The following is a 14,049-nucleotide window of genomic DNA, read 5'->3' on the forward strand; positions in this document are numbered from 1 at the left end:
TTAGGCATTTGTTTTTATCCTGCTTGACTAAGAAACTAAAATGTTAGTTTTATAATCTAGTGTCCACCAGATATTCTATTTCAGGATCCAGCTCAACAATTTTATTGATTAGGTTTTGACTTCACACAATTTTGTATTTTTAGATGTTTAAAATATCCCTAGTAACTTATGTCAGATTAAAAACAAATTTTAATATCATGATTTCATTGCATATTAATAATAAAAGTATATGATTCTACGGTTTTCATGTGTTTTATTTTATTTTATTTTCCTTTTTAAATTCCCTAGTTGCTTTTCAAATTTGCATAAATTAGGATTTTTTTTTGGTTTAATTTTTCCGTTTTCAAAATATGGGAGCATTAGTTACCAACAAAATATAAGAATGTTATTTTTTTTTCAAAATTATTTAATTATATTCTATATAAATATGGGTAAATTATTTTACTACACATATATAATAACAATAAAATGTGCTTAATGTATGTAATAATACATGCAAAATAATTTACCTACAACATAAAGGATGTGATTTGGTTCAAATTTATTTTACCTACATTTCACATATAGATATGGGGAAATTATTTTATGTAGATTAAAGTACCTACTTAAAGATGAAGAATGTGAATTGGTTCAAGATTTAATTTACAATTATTTCAAATATATAGATATAAGTAAGGGGAATTTTGATCTAGGTGCAACATCCCTAGCATTTAGACTTTTTTATTAAACTATTTTCTACAATTTTGGTGCCATGTTTTCTAAAATGTCCTTCTTTTTGAAATTCAAAATTCCATGAAGTGCCATTGATCCACCAATTTATTCAAAAAGTAGCTCCGAAATCTAGCCTTCTTCAAACCAAATTTATTATTTTTATTAATCCAAAACAAAGACGCATATTATTAAGTTATCAACCAATGATATGTGCCAAAAATTAAAACTAAAATAACCAAAACTAAAATAAAACGTACCATAAACTAGAATTAAACGTACCAACACTAAAACTAAACATACCAATCAACGATATATACAAAATAATTCTCTCACTAAAATGTATACGTAATAATTTCAAAATATAAACATCCACCATTTTCATTATCTTGAAGGTAAAATTATATTTTAATTTTAGGAGAAAAAAATATTTTTTACGAAGAAATTATAACAAAGAGATAATTTGATAGGCATCAGGTGGGACTTTGTGGCAAGGTTTCATATCGTTTCGGGTTTGAACTACGTGATGCTTAAGCCTTACGTATGTGTCATAAACAGTGGGCGATGGAGGAAGGGGGGGAATTTTGAAACGAACCATGAGGGCTGCCGGAAAAAATAAAAAATAAAAACTAGAGGAGGTGTGGGGTCTATGGTAATGGGATAAGGATGAATGAGAAAACAATAAAACAAAAATATAAAGAAATAAAAGAATTGAAAAAACCCGATATATCACGTTACTTGATGTATTATAATGAGCTTACAATAATATGGTTCAAATTCGTTTTTGGTGGGAATCAAACATAAGATTTCTTACTTACAAGTAAATAAAAATATCACTAAATTGTAATACTAAGTGATAATACAACTTAGATTTAAACAGGACAAAAATATATGATTATTAATGTTGTGTTGGGGTGCTTCTTTGGTTTAGGCATCAGAGCATTGAGCGCGGGACTTACAAAAGCCACCAACAGGGAGAAGCATTCTAGCCGTTGTCTTTGATTTCAGAAGGAAATGGAAATTATAATTGCAATTGCCTCAAAAATTGGAGAATGCTTGGTCACACCAATAGGAACAGAGTTTGGCTATTTGGTTAATTACCATTCCAACCTTGAAAGTCTTAGTGGTGAGATAAAAAAGCTTTTTGACAAGAAAGATGAAGTGCAGGGATTGGTAGATGCTGCCAAAAGGAATGGTGAAATCATCAAACCTGATGTTCAGAGTTGGCTAAAGAATGTGAACGACGACATGGTCAAAAAAGTGTTGCAGTTTGAGGATGAAATTAACAAGAAAAGGCGATGTGTGTATCGATGGAGCTTGAGTCGGAGAGCCTATAAGATTAAACAAGAAGTTCTTCAGCTCCAAAACGAAGGAAGATTTGAAAATGTGGCCCATCCTGCATCTCCACCAGAGATATGGTCAACATTCGAAAATGTTTTTTAAGGATTTTAAGTCCAGAAGGGCAAAGATGAATGAGGTGATAGAGGGTTTGACGAGGGAAGAAGTACGAATGATCGGGATTTGTGGAATGGGGGGTGTGGGTAAAACCACAATGGTAAAAGAAATCATCACAAGATTGGCAAAACTGAACCTGTTTGATAAAATTGTAATGGCAACTGTGTCTCAAAGTCCAAGTATTAGGACGATCCAGGCGGAAATTGCAGAAGAAATAGGTTTGGAATTGAAGGAGGAATCCGAGTCCGGAAGAGCACGAAGGCTACATGGGAGACTCATGGAAATAAAGAGGATCCTGATTGCATTAGATGATGTCTGGGCAGAGCTTGATTTTGAGGCTATAGGACTCCCTTCTGGAAATGCTCATGAAGGGTGCAAAGTTTTGTTGACATCACGAGATTCGAACGTTTGCAGCAGGATGCGAAGTCAACAAATTATTGCAGTCCCGATTTTAACAACAGAAGAATCACAGGAGCTCTTTCGAGAAATGGTAGGTGAATCCTTTAATGATCCTGATTTACGTTCCACTGCAAAAGATGTATTGAAGGAATGTGGAGGTTTACCTATTGCAATTGTAACTGTTGGAAAAGCCCTAGAAAAGAAAAACAAGCATGAATGGGATGATGCCCTTAATCAGCTGCGAAATTCTACCCCAGTGAACATCCCTGGAGTGAATGACAAAGTTTATTCTAGCATAAAATTGAGTTATGATAGATTGGAGAGTGATGAAGCCAGGTCATGTCTTTTACTTTGTTGTTTATTTCCAGAAGATTATGATATTCCAATTGAGTATTTGGTTCGATATGGGTGGGGTCGAGGATATTTTAGCAACAGCTTTACTTTGGAAGATACAAGAAATAGAGTGCATTCGTTGGTTGACCAACTACAAAGAAGGTTTTTGTTGATAGATAGGAGCAAGAGGGAGACTACGAAAATGCATGACATAGTTCGCGATGTTGCTATATCGATTGATTCAAGAAATCCACATGGATTTCTGATAAGAAGTAATGCTGAAAATAATGGGTGGTCAAATTTAGCTACATATGACCATTACACTACAATCTCACTTGTTGGCAAATTGGAGATTTCCAGTTGGTTTGAAATGCCCAAAACTCGAGCTTCTACAGACGATGAAAGGACGTTTTTTAGAAGGTAGCATGGACATCATTTGTGATGCGATGAAAGAACTGAAGGTTTTGGCTTTGGTGGGAATGGAAATGGAAGACCTAGGCTCATCAAGATCACTAGGAGTACTGAAGAACCTGCGGACCTTGTGCCTAGATGAGTCTAAATTTGATGGCATGTCTACTGATGTTATTGGGAGTTTGGAGAACTTAGAAATCCTCAGCTTTCGGGATTGCCGTTCCATGCGTGAGTTGCCGAGGGAAATTGGAAGACTTAAAACATTTGAGGTTGTTAGATACGACAAACTGCAGGAATCTTGAGGTGATTCCACATGGTATCTTCTCCAGCTTATGTAGACTTGAAGAGTTGTATATGCTTAATAGCTTTGATAAATGGGAAATTGGAACAGGAAGAGAAGAAAAGGGGATGGCAAGCATTTCTGAGGTGATGTCTCTGTCTCATCATTTGAAGGTTCTAGCCATAAATATACCCAGTGTCATCCACTTGTTGCCAAAAGACATGGTTTTGAAAAGCCCAACAATAAGATTCCATATACGCTGTGCAACACGCGGAGGGCATTTTTCGGAGATGAGTACTTATGCATTCGAAAATTGTTTGATAATTGAAAAAGGTGATGCAAGGGAGTTGGAGGAGAGTCAAGCAGTCAGACTTTTGTTGAAAAAATCTAAAAAATTGTATTTGAGGGAGGTTGAGAATTTCTCTGTCCTCACTGATTTAGACCAAGAAGGATTTCAAGATTTGAAATATTTGAATCTTGAGTTTTGTCCAAATATCAAGTATCTTGCAAATGGAACAAGTGGGTTTTTCTCCGTCCTCACTGATTTACGCATTGTTGGATGTTTTCAAATGGAAGAAATTGTGTCGATGCAGGGGAGGGAACATGAGGAGGAAGCCGATATGATATCTTTCCATAAATTAACCAATTTGAGACTCTCGGGTCTACCGAGGTTGGTTGGTTTCTTCCAAGCCAAGAAGCTATACTCCAACCAAGAGGTATGTCCCACTCTCCAATCTCTATGATATGAGGAGGCAGCCGATATGTGGAAATTTGAAATTGTTTAACTGATAATGATTTTTCTTTTTCAGGAAACAACGGCAAGGGTTGAGCATCAATCTGCAGGCATATTTGAAAAAGCAATATTTCCATCAAAGTGCATTTCATGGTTTCCAAGTTTAGAAGATGTACGTTTGGAATTTATGAAGTTTGAAGGCGTGCTATTTGATCTGAAAACCCATGGCCAGACAACTCCAATATTTCCCCAGTTACGTGAGTTGCGGATATTCGATACTTCGTTTACACACTTGTGGAAAAACATTCCGTCTGGATTTCAGGGTTTCCGAAATTTGAGATATTTGGAAATGAGAGAATGTTGTGGTCTAGAATATGTGTTCTCGCATTTAATTGCCCGAGAACTTTTGAATCTTGAAGAGGTAAAGATAGCAAAATGTCCGAACATGGAAACTATAGTCAGAATCACAGAGCAAAATGAAGAAGAGGCGACAATATACATGATTTTGTTTCCGAAACTGAACACATTTGAACTAGAAGACCTGCCTCGTCTCACAAGTCTTTGTCCAGAGGGATTTACATTTCTACGGTCATCCACAAAAAAAATGCACGTGAAAAGATGTGAAAATTTGAAGACATTGGGTGCTGTAATTCCACAAAGAAAGAAGTTGGAGAATAACTTGAAGAAGGATTCAACAAGTCATGATTTCAGCACTTCTCCAACACGTTCATCAAATTGGTGCCCTGCTGGATGTGGATGCGCACCATATTCAAGACCAAACGCCCACCGCCCCATTGAAATATTGCCACGTCCAATTAACCTGGAGGTAAGCTTTTAAATCAGGTTCAATTAACCTCTATAAGTACAACTTTTAATTAGTATTGTATCATCTTGTTGATCGTGTTTAATTTTCTAGGTAACACCGACTAATCTTGAGGACTCAAATGATGATGATAATCTTGAAAATCTTACTGTGAGTAAGTGTAAATCAATGGAAGTAATTTTCCAACTAAGGGGACCGAAGCATAAGCATGAAGAAAGTAGTCACTCCATTGAAGCATTCAATAAATTGAGGTCCTTCCAGTTACATAAGTTGCCAAGTTTAACGCGTGTTTGGGAGACGGGTAGTTCACAACCGATGTTGACAGGAAGCAGCTTCGGAAACTTGAAATCGCTGCGGGTCTTTGGTTGCGACCAGTTGAAATACTTGTTTTCATCGTCCTTTGTCAAACTTCTCGTGAGTATGGAGGACATAAAAGTTAAGAACTGTGAGCAGATGGAAGAAATCGTTGCCGCAGAAGAAGAAACTGATGAAACAATTACATTACCTAAAGTGAAGTCCATCAAGCTTGAAAGTCTGCCAAAACTCAAGTATTTTTGTGGTGAAGCTTATACTTTGAAGTTGCCGTCTTTGGAGTTATTGAAGGTTATTAATGTGCAAGACATAAGGCCATTTGATTCTAAGCTTGTTGACACGCATAATCCCCGATTGCAAGTAAAACCCACATTTCGACAGGAATGGACAAGGTATGCTTTAGATTAATGTTTCTAATTTGCATTCACTTTTGTGTCCACCTGAAAGACCGCATCATCAATATACAACCACTGAACAAACAAAGATTTTCTCCTAAAACAATGACGTCAAAATATAAACTTTTCGAGACTACAGTAATGCTTCATGTGTGGGATTTCCAATGTTTTTACGAAGGACTGAAGAATAGCTAGGTTGATAATTTACAGCAAATGAGCTATATATGCTCAATCTTAAATTTCTATTTGTTCAACCAACAAATATGCTCTGGTTTCAAGCTACAAATTTTTTAAATCACTTATGTGAGCGTATTTGAAGATGATTTTTTTTTTTTAACATCTCTCTTTTAAATCTTGATGTATACGTGGAATTTCTAAAGTTTTTACAAAAGACTATATAATAGCATACATATATTAATGTATATGTGTGTGTGTATGCGAGTATGTGCACACTAAAGTGTATTTAAATATATATATATATATATATATATATATATATATATATATATATATATTTTAGAAAACTCAATTATATCTCAAGAAAACATCGTCTTTTATTTCTAATACAGTAAGGATGAAGATGACGAAATCGACAGTGAGGATGAAGATGACGAAATCGACAGTGAGGATGAAGATGATGAAATCGACAATGATGATGAGGATCAAGATGACGAAATCGACGGCAAGGATGACGATGACAAAATCGATGGCAAGGATGAAGATGACGAAACCAACAGGGAGGACGAACACAGTTGATTGATCAAGCACAAAGGTTAGCATGTTTCCATCTCCAACTTCTTCTAGGTTTAGTAAAAACTGATGAAAATTATATATATAGTACTCAAAAAAGTATTCTACCATGTTTTATATAATATATACATACATGTATAGCACTTGAAAAATTGAACAGTTAATATATACATACATGTATAGCACTTAAAAAATTGAACAGTTTGGATCTAAAACCACAATCTGCTACCTGATTCATTTTTTCGAGGTACCTAATAGCAGTTAAGGTGTGAGGAAGAAGCTTTTTAGATTACCAACTGCCTCAAGAGAAACCTTTATCAGAAACACATATACAATAAACATAACTGTAGTGCTAAGTGGCCTAAAAATTAATTTATCGTTAAACCGCTATTTTTGGAAACACATATACAATAAGCATAACCGTTTGATTTCTAATATTCTCCAATGCATGCAAGAAAAGAGTTTAAAGAACGTTGTGGCTCCAGCAATTCGTTTACCATATCATATGTACAAACCAATAAAAGGTCATTTGTTGCACCAGAATTTCATTCCAAAAATACTATTTATGTTGCTTATTTTATGTACCATAAACTTCGATTGCGATTATTACTGTTTGTTTCTAAATTCGCATCATTAGTGTTTGCTTATTTGTGCTCAAGGTTGATTATACACGTGTAAGCTGAATCACATGTTTGTAGAATGGACAAGCTGAATAAAATCTGTTTGCCCCCTAAATGTAATGGAAATCATATATATCTAGGCATGCTTAATATTTGATAAAGAAAAACATTTCTCAAATAAATGTCCACTCACACCTCCGGCAAGCTTCCCTTGAGGAGCCTTGTCTACCAAATAGGTAAACATCTACTGGACAGCAGGCGATTCAAAACCATAGCAAACTGCTGAATACAACTAGAGTAAACAAGGAATCAGGCTATGCAATTGCCATCATCATAACATGATTTTGGCCCCCATTTTCTAATTTCCTACCACATTTTCACATTCTTTCCATGAATTTTATGATTCCTATGCAACAGAGTTCATTCATCGCCTATTCACAACAATACAAGGGTTCTACAGAGTTCAATCCCACACCGTGTTATAGACATGCTTCAACTATCAACCGGGAACGTAATCGTTAGGGGTTTCAACTATCAACCGTGTTACAGATACAACAATTACTATAAGTCTCATCTCCGACATTCATACAGAAAATCGAATAAAATTCGAAATCAAGAATCAAACCCAAAACTGAAAGTTGAAAATTTGGAAAAAGAACTTACATTGGAGAACAGCCCACGAGAAGAGTATCATTTCTACCTCTTGGGTCGAGGTCCAATTCCGGCGATATTGGCCGGAAACCCCTGGGTCACCGTTTCTTAGATTTGAAGTTGAGGAAAATCGCCTACGAATTTATAGAAACTAACTTGGGGGATAGGATAAGGGACGGCAAGAGCATTCTGGATGTGTAGTTTGAGAGCCTTTGGTGACCAGTGGACGACAGAGCTGTTGCGTCGGCACTCGGCAGTCTTCGGCTTGCTGTTAAATGGGGCTCCTGTTGCAGCGCAGCGCAAAAGAGAAGGAGGAGAGAGGATACGGGAGAAGGAGAGAAAATGGGTTTCTCCCACCTTTTACATTAATTCTTTTCCACATTTTTTTATGAAATAAACGATAATATTTATCATCAAAAGTGTGTTTGGTACGTGAGATGAGAAGGAACATGTTTTGATGATAATAATGGCTAGAAGTAATATACTTCAAATTTATTTTTGGTGATAATTGAATATAAGATTTCTCTTACAAGTTACAAATAAAAATGAATATCATTATTTTTTTTTTCACTTTTAATACACACGTAAATAAAAAGAAACAAAATGAAAATGAAAAGAAATAAAATAATTTGAAATAGAAATGAAAAATAAAGGTAAATTGACAGCATAAGGTAATCAGCCATGGTAATACAAAATTATTATACTATCCTTAAACATTGTAGTGCCATGGAATCTTCATTTTAGCTCTGAATTTCCTTCTGCTTACACTCACGCGTTCATATTGATGAGCACTACGAGAAAATATTAAGATGATAGGTCATACTCATACGTTCGTTTTTGTTGAGAATTTTTTTGAAGGATTTTGCAATATGGCAGCCATGATTTGCAAAGCCCACCATCGTAGAGCTCGATATCGGCCTGACTTGTGGAGCCACCATCGCAAAGAAGAACCTGGAAAGCTCAATCCTTGTCTTTTTCTTATATAAGTGTCATTTTGGTGAACCAAATGTTCCGATTCCAACATCCAAAATATCACAATGTGATTTTTTTCATACTACAATTGGATTGCATCTTAAAATTATGAAGTCTTGGAGCATTGGTCATGCCATCATGCTGATTTGTGTTGGATTTCGTTAGAGATCGTAATTAATCAATCACTCTTTTTGTGTCTCCCTTCAAAAGCTCAAATTGAAATCTGAACTCCCTAGCAAATAAGAGCCCAATTTGACAACCAAAATCTTCATCGTTTGAGCATCAATGTTCTCTTATATTCACTACGAGCAAACCGACATGAAATCTCCTTCATGGACATCTCATAAAATTAGAACGATACAAAGAAGATTAGTGTGACTCCTAAGCTAGGATTACACGTATGAATCGTAAAATAGTTCCTCCTCCACTCTTTGATTCTCTCTTTCACTAGCTAACAATTTTTTGCTCTACCTTTTCACCCTAAGTAAGAAATGAGCATTTTGTTAGCATCTTTTTGAAAATTTCAAATTTGATCCTAATATATCTCTTTTGCACTATTTGACTGAACGACAAATTTTGATTGTCTAAATATTTATATCAAACTACAAATAATATTGATATTATATATTTATAATGTGACTGGAATTGTAGTACCCAACATATCTATCTTGAAATAAATTTTGTTGTCTATGAAGTGGCCAACTCGACCCTCTCCTATACTCTTTGAGTTTGTATAAATATATCATTGTTTAACAATTGACATTTAGTACTGCGATTTAGTGATATTCATTATCAGGTTCGAATCTTAGGAGTAACGAGTTTGTGTAAATATATCATTGTATTAAAGAAAAACAAAAAAATAAAAAATAAAACAAAATATTTTTTTTTGGTCGGACAAAAACACGAAAATGCCCTTAAAGCCCAAAGTGACCCCACTACCCTGCCGCTGCCTGCAAGTTCCTTCCTCGCCCTTGTTTCTACGTCCAATTAATTAATCTGGAGGTAAGCTTTTAAATCAGGTTCAATTAACCTCTATAAGTACATCTTTTAATTAGTATTGTATCATCTTGTTGATCGTGTTTAATTTTCTAGGTTGCACAACCTAATCTTGAGGACTCAAATGATGATGATAATCTTGAAAATCTTACTCTAATTAACTGTAATTCGATGGAAGTGATTTTTCAACTAAAGGGACCGGAGCATGAAGAAAGTAGTCACTCCGTTGAAGTATTCAATAAATTGAGGTCCTTGCGGTTAGATATATTGCCAAGTTTAACGTGTGTTTGGAAGACGGGTAGTTCACAACCGATGTTCACATGAAGCAGCTTCGGAAACTTGAAATCGCTGCATGCACCGATGAAATAATTACATTACGTAAAGTGAAGTCCATCAATCTTAATGTCGGCCAAAACTCAAGTATTTTTATGGTGAAACTTATACTTTCAAGTTGCCGTCTTTGGAGTTATTGGCGGTTACTGACGTGCAAAACTTAAGCCTATTAGCTCCAAAGCTTATTGCCACACATCCCCGATTGCAAGTACGCACCGCGTTGGGAGTGGCTGAATGGATGGGGGACCTCAATGCCACTCTAAGGAATATTTACGTAATCACTTATGCGTGCATATGCGCACACTAAAATATGTTTTTTTTTTCTTTTTCTTTTTTGGAAACTCGAATTATATCTCAAGAAAACATCTCTCTTTTATTTCTAATACCGAGAAGAATGAAGCTGACGGAATTCTACTCAGACACCATATAACGAGGATGTTAACAATCACATAAGGTTGTGGCTTCGGCTATTCGCTTACTTTCATATGTAAAAACCAACAAAAGGTCATTTGTTGCACCAGAGTTTCATTCCAAAGATACAGTTTCCGTTGCTTACTATATGTATAATTAATTTCGATTGCGATTATTACTGTTTGAATTCATCTCTTGACTGCCTATGGGGACGTCAAGGTGGACACCAAAATGGAGGCGTGATGACCTGCATCCGGAAAGTGACGTAGCCATAACGTGCATGCAAATATAATTTAATAAAATAACTTCAAATGATCTACTGAAAAATCGGCATAGTTTCCTTTGGAATTAGGTTTTGGCCCCCAAATTTAAAACCTGCTGAAAAAGTTATAATTATTTCAAAACCACATCCCCGACACCTAATGGGTTATCAACCCTCTACTACATGCACGTATACTCCAATATACTTACTGGTGGTATAGCATAATTTCATACACTAGTGATAACTAGTGTAAGCTGAAAATTTAACCATACACGCTAGTGTAAACTGAAGATAAAACCATACATTAGCTGTAGCTAGTGTAAGCTGAAAAATATAATCATACACTAGCCGTAGCTAGTGTAAGCTGAATGGGCATGCTCACAGTAGGGACAAGATGACTATACTGTAGTATAAATCATACACGTGTAAGCTGAATAACATGTCCGTAGCATGGACAAGTTGAATATTCTTTAATATTAACCATACACATGCGGAATGACATGTTTGTAGTATGGACAAGCTGAATATACTGTAATATTGACTATACACGTGTAAGCTAAATAATATTATCAAACACTGGTTATGGCTAGCTAGTGTAAGTTGAATATGTTCATACACTGTAAGGTCTGGTATTAATTCATAAAATCTATTCTTCCCCTAAACGTAACGGAAATCATATGTATCTAGGCATGCTTCATATTTGATAAAGAAAAACATTTCTGAAATAAATGTCCACTGACAGCTCCGGCTAGCTCTCCCTTGAGGAGCCTTGTCTACCAAAACACCGCCATTATTGATCAATTAGAAAAATAAGACCCAATTCGATTACGCCCAAACTCACAGAACACCCAGATTCCCAACACCAATTGAACAATCTAACCATGAATTTCCAAAACTTTCCCCAAAATCCAGTCTTGGGCATGCATTAAATCCAATCTAAAACTTGAATTCATTTTTTGAGAACAAAAAGTAAAAACTTTGGAACAATGAAGCAAAAGGGTACTTACCCGTTCCTTGTCCAAAACCGTCGGCGCATTGTTGGGGGCAGCCATTAGAACCTGAACAATTCGCAAATTAATTTACACAAACTTCTTCGAAACCGAATGAATTAGCAGAGAGGGTTTAAGTAATCTTACTCGGCGGGATGGAATCGAACGCGCTGAAAGTGGTAGCTGTAAATCAGAGGGGTTCAAGCGTCCGATTTGAAGCGAATGCAGGAGAAAATAAAAATCCCACTGAGCTAATAATGTACGAATTAGGGTTTTAGGAGTTAATATAGCGTGTATATGCGATGGACGGTTTTGTTTTTCGGGGGGCTTTCAACCGGAAAAGTTAGTGGATTATTGCCCTTTCTTTTCTCCTTCCACCACAAGTAGTGCGATAATTTCACAAAGGCCCTGTATGGTGGGCCGCCTTATATAATTGTTCTTTTCTTTCTTATTTTTTGGATTTTTTTATTTCTTTTCTAACTTATAGGTCATCGGGGCTCAGGTTCAGTTTATTAAAGTAGTATGTTTCTTTTGTTATGCTATAGTTTGAATATTCATTCAAATGATTTAGATTTCTTCGTGCAAACTATCATTCAATTAAAGGAAAAACTCGTATTATGTTTGCTTACAAGAAATGAATATCATTCTCATTGTATGTTTGCTAACAACCAAGGATTTGAGAGGAAAAAATGTGAATCCACATTGATTTTGCATATCTAATACCTTCTCATACCGAAAAAAAATCAAGGTATAAGATTATTAAGGGGGTTGTTTAAACTCGTGGAAATGTGTTTTGATGTTCGCCGAATAACAATTGTTTGTTCTCGATTCATTTCAAGTTTTAACAGATGACTCGTAACTTAAGCAGTTAAGAGTTTTTTCTCGTGCTCTCAAAACTCGGCGTTATCTAGTGAATCATATAATATTCAATAATGCCATACCATTTGAATGGATCGAAGATTTCAAATTGACGACATTTGTGCCGGTAACCTGTGTATTACAAGGATCATTGAGAAAATACATACTTTCACATTGTGCCGGTAGCTTTCATTAGCAATGCTTCACAATTTACAGGTACAAGGGCTTGACCAGCATCTCCTCCGGATCTTTCCACACTGGGGAGTCCTTAACTGTACAAATAAGATTCACATACTTAAAATATGTGCTAGACTACGCACTGCAAATGGAAACAAGTTGTCACCCCTATTTATCCAAAAATAATATACTTGTTATAGATATCCATGTAGAATGTTATATTACGAGGGGCGGATAGCGTGTGTACGGCAAAGTAGGAACGGGTACAGCAAGGTAGCAGCACAAGCAAGACGATGATTGGAATATTCATTCAAATGATTTAGATTTCTTGGTGCAAAGTATCATTCAATTAAAGAAAAAACTCGTATTATGTTTGCTTACAACCATTGTATGTTTGCTAACAACCAAGGATTTGAGAGGAAAAAAACGTGAATCCACATTGAGAGGAAAAAAATATGTGCTAGATTACGCACTGCAAATGGAAACAAGTTGTCACCCCTATTTATCCAAAAATAATATACTTGTTATAGAATATTATATTACGAAGGGCGGAGAGCGTGTGTACGGCAAATTAGGAACGGGTACAGCAACGTAGCAGCACAAGCAAGACGATGATTGGAACTGCAACTTACCCCCACACATTCACAGAAGCCTTTTTCTTTCCCCTGCTGGTGTTCATGAAAGCACTTTGAAGTGAAAAAGCCATGAAATTACGAAGGCAAGGATCATGCAGACAAGAAGGAAATTCATAATGCAGCGGCCATGCCACATGGTTCAGGTTTCAACCTGGATCATGGGTGGTGCTGGTACTGATGCGGCTGTGGCAGTACTGCTATTTGCCTCGTTAATCTGGTCACCTGAAATGTTGAATGCAGTTACTCCACAGATCTCGCAGGTTCTGCAAATCATATGAATAAAATTATGCATAGGCAGAAAATAACATATCAGTCAGACAAGACAAGTAATTACAACCATAACGCAACATAATGAAGAAATGTACCATGAGGATTTTGAACAAACATAATGAAGTGTAACCAACAGCATACAAATATAAAAAATATAGAGGAAAATGCTATACAATCACTGTAGGTGATTTCAAAGGCCATCAATCTTCTATTTCTGTTTCTGGAAAAAAAGTCATGTCATCAAGATGTCGTTCCATTTGCTTACCATGATGAGTA

At 35.8% G+C, this 14,049-nt stretch overlaps 2 long non-coding RNA genes, 1 other non-coding gene and 1 pseudogene across 3 annotated transcripts in view; 2 read left to right on the plus strand and 2 right to left on the minus strand.

Annotated features, from left to right (window-relative positions):
* The first annotated feature begins 1,695 nt into the window (after positions 1–1,695).
* The window catches only part of LOC126589103 (disease resistance protein At4g27190-like), a 93,410-nt pseudogene continuing 81,056 nt past the window's right edge, over positions 1,696–14,049 (plus strand).
* The window catches only part of LOC126589185 (uncharacterized), a 33,627-nt gene continuing 24,580 nt past the window's right edge, over positions 5,003–14,049 (minus strand). Inside the window, exon 2 of the long non-coding RNA XR_007611751.1 lies at positions 5,003–5,139. This is a non-coding gene — a long non-coding RNA (uncharacterized LOC126589185). The remainder of the gene's footprint in view (positions 5,140–14,049) is intronic.
* LOC126589183 (uncharacterized) overlaps positions 5,352–14,049 on the minus strand; it is a 31,156-nt gene continuing 22,458 nt past the window's right edge. The window contains exon 2 of the long non-coding RNA XR_007611748.1: positions 5,352–5,647. This is a non-coding gene — a long non-coding RNA (uncharacterized LOC126589183). The remainder of the gene's footprint in view (positions 5,648–14,049) is intronic.
* LOC126591656 (U6 spliceosomal RNA) lies at positions 9,166–9,269 on the plus strand. The gene has a single exon (XR_007612471.1). It is a non-coding gene; the product is annotated as a U6 spliceosomal RNA (small nuclear RNA).

This window comes from Malus sylvestris, chromosome 11 (assembly GCF_916048215.2).
Source record: "Malus sylvestris chromosome 11, drMalSylv7.2, whole genome shotgun sequence".
Taxonomy (NCBI): domain Eukaryota; kingdom Viridiplantae; phylum Streptophyta; class Magnoliopsida; order Rosales; family Rosaceae; genus Malus; species Malus sylvestris.